Source organism: Agelaius tricolor, unplaced genomic scaffold, assembly GCF_023055355.1.
Source record: "Agelaius tricolor isolate 1412-34295 unplaced genomic scaffold, bAgeTri1.0.p SCAF_69, whole genome shotgun sequence".
Classification (NCBI taxonomy): domain Eukaryota; kingdom Metazoa; phylum Chordata; class Aves; order Passeriformes; family Icteridae; genus Agelaius; species Agelaius tricolor.
In genome coordinates this window covers 555,437-565,452 of record NW_027269329.1, presented here as the reverse complement: position 1 = coordinate 565,452, position 10,016 = coordinate 555,437, and positions in this window count along the sequence as shown.

Below are 10,016 nucleotides of genomic sequence, written 5' to 3'. Positions count from 1 at the left end.
TTGCCTGGGATGTTTGTTGGGATTATTTGATTGTTTGGTTGGGATTCTGTAGGGGAAAGGCGCCTGGAAGTCGGGGTGAGCTTGTGGGGGGGGTTCCGGCTCCGTTTCGGGGTGGGGACGGGGTCGGTCCCGGCTGGAAAAGCGGGACATGGAGGGAATATTCTTCCCAAAACGGCTGTTTTGGGAAAATAATAATAATAATAATAATAATAATAATAATAATAATAATAATAATAATAATAATAATAATAATAATCCCGTGGGGGTCTCCTTTGGGGGGTTTCAGCCCCCAGATCCGGTCCCGGGGGTTCCCAAGGGAGGTTCTGGTGAGGGGTCGGTGCTGGGGGTGATTCCGGGGGTCTCCTGTGACCGGACCCCCCCCATTTCCCCTCGGCCTCGGGGGGATTTTCCACGCCAGGCCCCCCCTCGGTCCTCCCGGAGCACCCGGGGGCGTCTCCGGGGATTCCTGCGGTGCTTTTTGGGTGTTTGGGGAGGAGAATTCCCGGTCGGTCCCGGTGTATCCGGGAGGAAACGAGGATGGGGAATGTGGGTGAGAGGGGACTCTGAGCGCGTCCCCCCCCCTCCCCCGGCTCCGGGGGCCCCCCCCGAGGCTTTGATTCCGCTTTGGTGACCGGGAGTTAATTAAAATCCGCAGTTTAATTAAAATCCAGCCTTGGCAGGCCCGGGAAGGAGCCGGGAATGGGGCGGGAATGAGTCAGGAATGAGGCCCAGGAACTTCCAGGGATCTGCCCCCATCCTGGCCTTGGCACGTGGGATGTTTTCCTGGATCCAAAGAATATTTTCCTGAATCCCAGGAATGTTTCTCTGGATCCCAGGGATATTTTCCTGGATCCCAGAGATGTTTTCCTGGATCCCAGGGATATTTTACCAGATCCAAAGAATATTTTCCTGAATCCCAGGGATGTTTTGAACCCCTGGGATATTTTCCTGGATATCAGGGATGCTTTCCCTGAATCCCAGGAATATTTTCCTGAATCCCAGAGTTGTTTTCCTGGCTCTCAGAGTTATTTTCCTGAATCCCAGGAATATTTTCCTGAATCTCAGGGATGTTTTCATGAATCCCAGGAATATTCTCCTGGCTCTCAGAGTTATTTTCCTGAATCCCAGAGATGTTTTTCCGGATCCCAGGGATATTTTCCTCTATCTCAGGGATGTTTTTCCGGATCCCAGGGATATTTTCCTCTATCTCAGGGATGTTTTCCTGGATCCCAGGGACATTTCCCTTTATCTCAGGGATGTTTTCCTGGATGTTTTCCTGGATCCCAGGGATTTTTCCCCAGGAATGCCCATCCCACCCTCCCAGTGGTGCATCCCCACCTCTCCCCGGGAATTTTTTGGCGCCATTCCCTTTCCACAGCCGCTGTTTTTCCCCAGGGAAACTGAGGCAGCCGGGAGCGGTGACACCTCTCGGTGGCACCGCTGGATTTTCCTGGTTATTCATTAATCCCAGCCCTGCCGCTCTCGCTCCCGTCCCCGTCCCCTTGGTGTCCCCTCGGTGCCACCAGGCTGGGAAATGAGGGATAAAATCACATTTAACTCCTCTGCACCCCAGAACTGCGGGGCTGGCTTTGTCCTGGCGCTCCCCGAGTGACACTTGGGGACTTTGGGATCCCCAAAAAGCCACAGCTGGGATCAGGAGCGTTATCTCAGATTGATCCCATAAATCCTGGCTTATCTTGGTGGAGTTAATGTTCAACCGGGTGACGCCGGCCCGGCTCCCGCTGCCAGGGCCTCTCCCAAGCCGCTGTTTTATGGGGAAAAAGTGACATTTTCCCCAAAACAGCACTTTTATCCCAACTTTCCGTCCCCAGGGAAGCGGCAGCACCCGTGGAGGGGCTCTCCCGGGAAGGGCCCAGCCTGGATTTGCTGCAGTTGGGAGACAAGAGCCCCCAAAATGGAGGAGAGCAGGGCTGGGATTTGTGTCACCCCAAAACCGGAGCTTTGGGCCGTGCAGGGGCTTCGGGATGGGTGGAATTCCATGGGGTTCGCTGCTTCCTCCCGGGATTCCTGTCCTGGAGCCCCGCTGGGATGGGAAGGGGGTGTTCCCAAAGGCCGGGGCTTTCCAGGGAGTGCGCGAGGGGGGAAACTGAGGCACGGAGAGGAAGGGCTGGACCTGGGGCCACATCCGGGCTGCTGGGGCTGGAGCAGGGGGGGCTCCGAGGGGCGACCCCGGGGGATGCTGGGGATGGTCTGGGATGAATCTGGGGCTTGATCCCGAGGGATGCTGGGGATGGTACGGGGGATTCCAGGGATTGATCCCCAGGGATGCTGGGGATGGTCTGGGATGGATCTGGGGCTTGATCCCGAGGGATGCTGGGGATGGTACAAGGGGACTCTGGGAATTGATCCTGAGGGGATTTCAGGGATTGATTCCCAGGGATGCTGGGGGTCAAGATTCATGATTAGCCTGGGGACCAATCCTGAGGGATGCCGGGTGTGATCTGGGGTGGCCTCAGGGACTGATCCCTTGGGATGCTGGAGCACAGATCCCTTGGGATGTTGGGATTCAGATCCCTCAGGGTGCTGGAGCACAGATCCCTCAGGATGTTGGACTAGAGATCCCTGGGGATGTTGGATTACAAATCCCTTGGGATGCTGGAGCACAGATCCCTCGGGATGTTGGGATTCAGATCCCTCAGGATGTTGAATTTGAATCTCTTGGGATGCTGGAGCACAGATCCCTCAGGGTGCTGGATTAGAGATCCCTCGGGATGCAGGAATTCAGATCCCTTGGGATGCAGGAATTCAGATCCTTCGGGATTCAGGGTCTCAGATCCCTCAGGACATTGGGATTCAAATCCCTCGGGATGCTGGCACTCAGATCCCTCAGGGTGTTGGATTCCAGATCCCTCGGGATGCTCAATTGCGACCCCCGGGACGCTGCAGTTCCGTGCCCAGAGCTGGGCTCAGTCCCGGCTCCGCTCCCTCGGGAGCCGCTCCCGGAGGAGGGCGCGGTGCCGGTCCCGGAGGATGCGGATGCCGGGCAGAGGCTCCGGGGCGCCGATCCCGGCCGGATCCCGGGAATCCCGGCGGGATCGGGGCCGGATCCCGGGGACCCCGCGCGAACAAAGGCCCCGCGGGCAGCACGAGGCCGGGGGGCGGCGCCACCCGCCCCCGGGAGGGCGGGACCGACAGGGACCGGGCAGGGACCGGGAGCACCGGGAGGGGACCGGGAAGGAGCCGGGAAAGAGCCGGGAGACACCGGGAGAGCACCGGGGAGCACCGGGAGGGAGCCGGGAGCGCTCCCTGGATTATGTCCCGTATCGAGTCGCTGTCGCGAGTCAGGAGCGATCGCGCCAAGGTGGGTCCCGAGCGGGGTCCCCCCGTTTTCCAGCCCATCTTGGGGTGCGGGGGGCTCTCCCCTCCCTGCTCCTGTTTGGGAGGGGTCGCCCCATCCTTCACCCCAACTTGGGGGGCTCTGCCTTGTCCCAGGCGGCCGCGGGGATTTTTTGGGTTTTTTTTTGGGGAGGATTTTGGGGTTTTTGGGGGAGCACTGGGTGATGCTCGGGGTGTGTGGGGGGGTTCCGCACCTCGGGGGTCCCGATGGAAGGGGGATGGAGGGTGGGGAGGGGGCGAGGGCCCCCCCAGCTGCTCCCCATTGTGCATCGGGGGGCGCTGCCTGCAACAGGGACCCCCCTCCCCTCCCTCCCCGCAGCTCTGGGGACCCCCGTGTGTCCCCCCCCCGCCCCCCTCCCCAAATTCCCCGCCGCCCCAAACTTGGCCCCGGCTCTTCCTCATCCTCCTTTCCGCCCAAGCTGCGGGTGACGCGAGGATGAGGATGAGGAAGTCGCCTTCCCCTCCTGCCGGGCGGGGCGGGGGGGGGAGGAAATTTTAAGGACCCCCTCCCCACCACACCCCGCACCCCAATTTTGAGATAAATCAAAGACAAAGCCTCGCACGGGGCGGCGGGGTTGGTTCGGGGATGGGGAAACTGAGGCACGGGAGCGTGGCCGCGGCTCCGACCCCCGTGACCGGGGGGGGGGGCACCGGGCATGTGGCAATGCCGGCGTGGCGAAACCAGGAACGGACGGGGGGGCCCGGGGGGGCCCCACGGGGCTTTGTGTGCGCCCCGTGCTCGGGCCAGGCCTTTTTTTGGGGGGGGGAGATGCTCTGTGCCCCCCCCCGGCGCCTCAGTTTACCCCAAAACTGAGATTTTTTGAGGACCCCCCCCAGCCCTGAGCGCTCTTGGATGCTCTGAGTTGTTCGGGCAGCGGGGGGGGAGGTTTGGGGGTGCCCCCCGCCACCCCGGAAAGGGTTTGGGGGGGGTTTGGGGCGGTTTTTGGGGGGGTCGGGGGTGGTTTTGTGGAAGGGGGAAGTGGTTGCTGCTCCCTGCGCCGCCTCGGGGGGGGGAATGGCGTTTTTTTGGTTTTTTTTTTTTTGTTTTTTTTTTGGTTGTTTTTCTTTTTTTGTTTTGTTTTAAAAAAGTTTCGTCCGAGGCGTTTCGGCCCCACCCAGAGCCAGGGGGGCGTCGGGGCTGCCCCCCCCGCGGACGGAACGACCCCAAAAAACAGCGGCCCCCCCCCCCGGTCCCGACTGCGAGGGGAAATTTGGGGACCCCCCCTCGCTCCTCCCCGCGCCTTTTTTGGGGATCCCCACGTGCATTTTGGGGGTGTTGGGGGGCTCCTGTCAGCGACCCCCCCGCCCTCCCCGCAGCCCCCCCTCAAGGGGGTCCCGCTACCCCAGATCCCCCCCAAATCCGGGGGGTTCCAATCTCCGAGAGGGAAAATTTGGGGGTTCAGGGGGTCTGTGGGGGGGGGGGTGACCCGGTGGATTTTTTTGGGGGTTCAGGGGGGATTTGCTGGGAGTTCCCCCCGTGTTTCCCGGCCCGGCCCGGCGGGGTCTTTGTTGCCTCGGCCGGGGCTTTGTTCACCGCCGGGGCTGTCCCCAAAGAGGGGGGGAAATGTCCCCAAAACGGGGGGGGCGCTGTCCCCAAAAATGGGGAAATTCCCCCCAAAAAGGCGAGGGCCGCCCCCAGCAGCTCCGTGACGCCGTTTTGGGGTTCATCTCTGTTAAATCTCGGTTGGGTTTTTGGGGTGGGGGCTCCCCCCTTCACCCCCCCCCCCTTCCCCAGGGCCGGTTTTAGGGTGGGATCTGAGAGCACCCCAAAAGCTCCCCCCGAGCTCCGCGCGGAGTTTTGGGGCCGGAACAGGAACCCGAAAAGCCCCGGCTCTATTTAAAGCCCTGAAACTTCCTCCGCCCCCAGCTCGGGGGCGTGGGGGTGGCCGGGGGGGGTTCGGAAGCGCGGGGACCCCGAAATTCCCCGCGCGGAGCAGCCGCGTGTCCCCACAGCCCGGTTCGTGCAGGTTTTGGGGTTCGGGGGGGCTTTTTTGGGGTTTTTTGGGGGGGCGCGGTCTCTTCCCCCCCACATCCCCGGGGTTTTTAGGGCTTCTCGGGGTGGTCCCGGACCCTCCCCAAATTTGCAGCAGGGGGGATGCGGGACGCCCCTAAATCCTCCCGGGGTGGTTTTGGGGTGGTTTTGGTCGTGCGGGTGGGACCCCCCCTTTCTGCTGAGGGTTTTGTTCGGGGGGTTCTGGTTCGGGAGGTTCGGGGGGGTCCCGGGGCGGGCAGGAAGCGGCGGCGGCGGCGGCGGCGGCTCCCGCCTTTGTCTGGCGAGGTTCGGTTTCCTTCTCCAGGCGGGGGGGGGGCCCAAAATGGGGAGGAAAACACGGAAATGGGCGCGGAGAAAAGCGGGGAAAGAGGGGAGAAAAGTCAGGGGGAAAAAGAAGAGAAATGGTAAAAAAATAATAATAATAATAGAGGTAAAAAAAAAAACGGGGGGAATAGGGGAGGAAAAAGGGAAAATAAGATTTAAAAAAGGGGAATTAACAGCGGGGGGGGGAAAGCGGTGAAGATGGGAAAATCAGTTAAAAAGAAAAATGCTGTAAAAAGGGGGATATAGAGATAGAAAAGGAAAAATGGTAAAAAAGGGGGAAGGTGGGAAAAAGGAATGATAAAATAAAAGGAAAGAAAATCGGGACGGAAAAGGAAAGAAAAGCAGAAAGATAAAGGAAAGAAAGTGAAGGGAAGGAAAGGGGGGAAAAAAATAGGGGGAAAAGGGCGAAAAGAATAAAGGGAAAGCAAAAAAAAAAAGAAAAAGAAAGAAAAAGAAAGGCAAGCAAATAAAGGGAAGAGGGGGGAAAAAAAAAAAGAAAAGAAAAGAAATGAACAAAAAACGGAGGAAAAGCGAAGCAAAGCAAACAAAACCGGCGGAGCAAAGGGAAAAAATCAAAGGAAAACAAACAAGCGGGCGGGAACAATCGCGCGCGGGGCCGATGTCGCGGCCGATGTCGCGGCCGGAGGCGCCGCCGGGCTCGGGGAGGGGGGGCCGGGATGTGCTGCTGCTCCTGCGCCCCGTTCCCGGCGGAGCGGGAGCCGGAGGGACCCCTGAGGCCACAGCGGGTGAGGCCCCCCCCGCGACCCCCGCCCGGGCTTGGGGACACGGGGCGACACTGGCGCCCCCAGCACCGGGGTCTCACTGGGGGTCCCAAAGGTGCCCATGGGGTCCCAAGGTGCCCATAGGGTCCCTTGTCCCAATCCGAGGGGTCCCAAAGGTGCCCGAGGGGTCCCAGAGGTGCCCAAGGGGTCCCAAAGGTGCCCGAGGGGTCCCAAAGGTGCCCAAAGGGTCCCAAAGGTGCCCGAGGGGTCCCTGTCCCAATCCGAGGGGTCCCAAAGGTGCCCATAGGGTCTCAAAGATGCCCGTGGGGTCCCTCTCCCAATCCAAGGGGTCCCAAAGGTGCCCATGGGGGTCCCAAGGTGCCCATAGGGTCCTTGTCCCAATCCGAGGGGTCCCAAAGGTGCCCATGAGGTCCCAAAGGTGCCCGAGGGGTCCCCTGTCCCATTCCGAGGGGTCCCTAAGGTGCCCGAGGGGTCCCGGTCCCAATCCGAGGGGTCCCAAAGGTGCCCATGGGGTCCTGGTCCCAATCCGAGGGGTCCCCAAAGGTGCCCAAGGGGTCCCAAGGTGCCCATGGGGGTCCCAAGGTGCCCATGGGGTCCCAGAGGTGCCCAAGTGGTCCCAAAGGTGCCCATGGGGTCCCAGTCCCAATCCGAGGGGTCCCAAAGGTGCCCGTGGGGTCCCCCCGTTCTCCCTCCCTCCCCCCCCCCTCCAGGCCCCCCCGGGGGTCCCCCAGCCCCTTCCCCACCCTCGGGGGGGGGTTGGGGAGTAGGGACGGACCCCGGGACCCCCCCTCGGGACTGGGGAGCAGAACTGGGGGGGTCCCGAGGGGGGTTTTGGGGGCTGTTGGTTGGCACCCGCCGGTGCCCAGGCACGGCGGGGGTGCCAAGGGGGGGGGCGGGGGGGGCACAAAGGCCTCTCTGTGCCCATGGGGGGGGGGCACGGGGGGGTCCGAGGCCAGCCCCGGCGACACTGGGGGGGTGACACCGACTCGCTCCCCTTTTCCATATGGGAAAAAACCCCCAAAAGCGACCCCCCAAAACCATCCCCATGGAGGGGGGGGCTCAGCCGCACCCCCCCACCCCCACGGTTTTTTTTTTTTAGGGGTGGGGGGGGATGGAAAAAAAGGGGGTGATGGGCTAAAAATAGATGGTGGGGGGGCGCAAAAGGGGGGGGGGGGCAGCGTCACCCCCGGCGGCGCCCCCGCCCAGCCCGTCCCCATTGGGGCTGGCACCGGGGGGGGCCGTGCCGGGGCGGGGGGGATCTCACCGGCAGAGCCTCCGGTTACCGTGGGAACGGCAGGGATGCAGGGGAGCGGCGGCGAGCGCAGGGAGCGCGCCGGGCTCTCCCCATCCTCCGGGCTCCCCGGCGAAAGCCCGGGAACCACGGGGGACCGGCGGCTGCCCGCGGCCATGAGCCGCGTCCCGAGGGCGGCGGGGAGGAGCGGCGGGGGAGGCCCCGGTGCCGCAGCCCCGTCAGGCGTCCGGTGCCGCTGTCCGGGCAGGGCAAGGACAAGGAGAGGATGAAGGAGGGCAAGGAGAAGGACGCGCGTTACACCAACGGGCACCTGTTCACCACCATCTCCGTGTCGGGCATGACCATGTGCTTCGCCTGCAACAAGAGCATCACGGCCAAGGAAGCGCTGGTGTGCCCCAGTGAGTGCCCGGGGGCATTGCAGGGCACAGGGAGGGAAATGCCGGCTGCGGGTGCCCGGCGGGGCTGGCCAGGGGGGGTTTGCCAAGGGGATGTGGCAGGGGAGGGTTGGCACGGTGGCATGGCCGGGGTGGCTTTAGCGGGGTGGATTTGGTGGGGAGGCTTTGCCCGGGTGGCATTGCTGGGGTGGCTTTTCGAGGGCAGAATTGGCAGGGTGGCTTTGCCAGGGTGGATTTGCCAGGGTGGATTTGGTGGGGTGGATTTGGTGAGGTGGATTTGGTGGGGTGGCATTGCCGGGGTGGATTTTGTGGGGTGGCATTGCTGGGGTGGCTTTGCTGCAGTGGCTTTGCCAGGGTGGCATTGCCAGGGTGGATTTGGTGGGGTGGCATTGCTGGGGTGGCTTTTTCGAGGGCAGAATTGGCAGGGTGGCTTTGCCAGGGTGGATTTGGTGGGGTGGCTTTGCTAAATGACCATGGCTGCAGTGGCTTTGCCAGGGTGGCATTGCTGGGGTGGCTTTGGCAGGGTGGATTTGGTGGGGTGGCATTTCTGGGGTGGCATTGCTGCAGTGGCTTTGCCAGGGTTGATTTGATGGGGTGGCTTTGCCAGGGGTGGCTTTTCGAGGGCAGAATTGCCAGGGTGGCATTGCTGCAGTGGCTTTGCCAGGGTGGCATTGCCAGGGTGGCTTTGCCAGGGTGGATTTGGCGGGGTGGCTTTGCCAGGGCAGAATTGCCAGGGTGGCATCACTGCAGTGGCTTTGCCAGGGTTGATTTGATGGGGTGGCTTTGCCAGGGTGGCTTTTCGAGGGCAGAATTGCCAGGGTGGCTTTGCCAGGGTGACATTATGGGGTGGCATTGCTGCAGTGGCTTTGCCAGGGTGGCTTTTCCAGAGTGGAATTGCCAGGGTGGCTTTGCTGCAGTGGCTTTGCCAGGATGGATTTGCTGGGTGGAATTGCCAGGATGGATTTGCTGGGGTGGCTTTCTCACGGTGCCTTTGCCAGGATGACATTTCTGTGGTGGCTTGGCCAGGCTGGCATTGCCGCAGTGACTTTCGCAGAGTGGAGTTGCCAGGGTGGCTTTTTCTGGGGTGGCTTTGCCGCAGTGGGTTTGTTGGTTTTTTTTTTCCCCGAGGAGGCTTTTTTTGGGATGACTTTTTTTGGGGTGGCTTTGCTGGGGCGGAATTGCTGGGGTGGCTTTGCCAGATTGGATTTGCCGCAGTGCCTTGGCCAGGGCGGCTTTTTTGGGACGGCTTTTTTTGGGGTGGCCTCACCAGGGTGACTGTGCCATGGTGGCTTTTTTGGGGTGGCCTTGCCAGGATGGCTCTGCCATGGTGGCTTTTTTTGGGAAGGCATTTTTGGGGTGGCCTCACCAGGATGGCTCTGCCATGGTGGCTTTTTTGGGATGGCCTCACCAGGATGGCTGTGCCATGGTGGCTTTTTTTGGGATGGCATTTTTGGGGTGGCCTCACCAGGATGGCTGTGCCATGGTGGCTTTTTTGGGATGGCATTTTTGGGGTGGCCTCACCGTGATGGCTGTGCCATGCTGGCTTTTCCAAGATGACTTTTTTGGGGCAGCTTTGCCGCACGGGCACCGCGGTGCCCGTTCCCAGAGCCCAGTTCCTGCCGGGTTTTCTGCCTGGAGCAGGAGATGGTTTCTCCATTTCTCCAGCCTGGCACGTCCCAGCTCCCTGGCGCTGGTGGCCCCGCTCTGGCGCGGTGCCCTCAGGCTCGGGGCAGCTGCTCCGTGGCAGCTGCAGCTCCGGGAGCTCCTCACCCACCCTCATTCCCACCACATCTGCTGCGCTTGCAGGAGGGGGGAGGAGGCGGTGGCAGGCTGGTCCCCGTCACCGTCCTTTCGTCACTGTCCTCGCGTGTCCCCCAGCTGCCACAGTCCCCCTCCACACCGCTCGCCCTGCCCCTGCCGTGCACCCCTCAGGTGGCACCCTGCGCTCACCT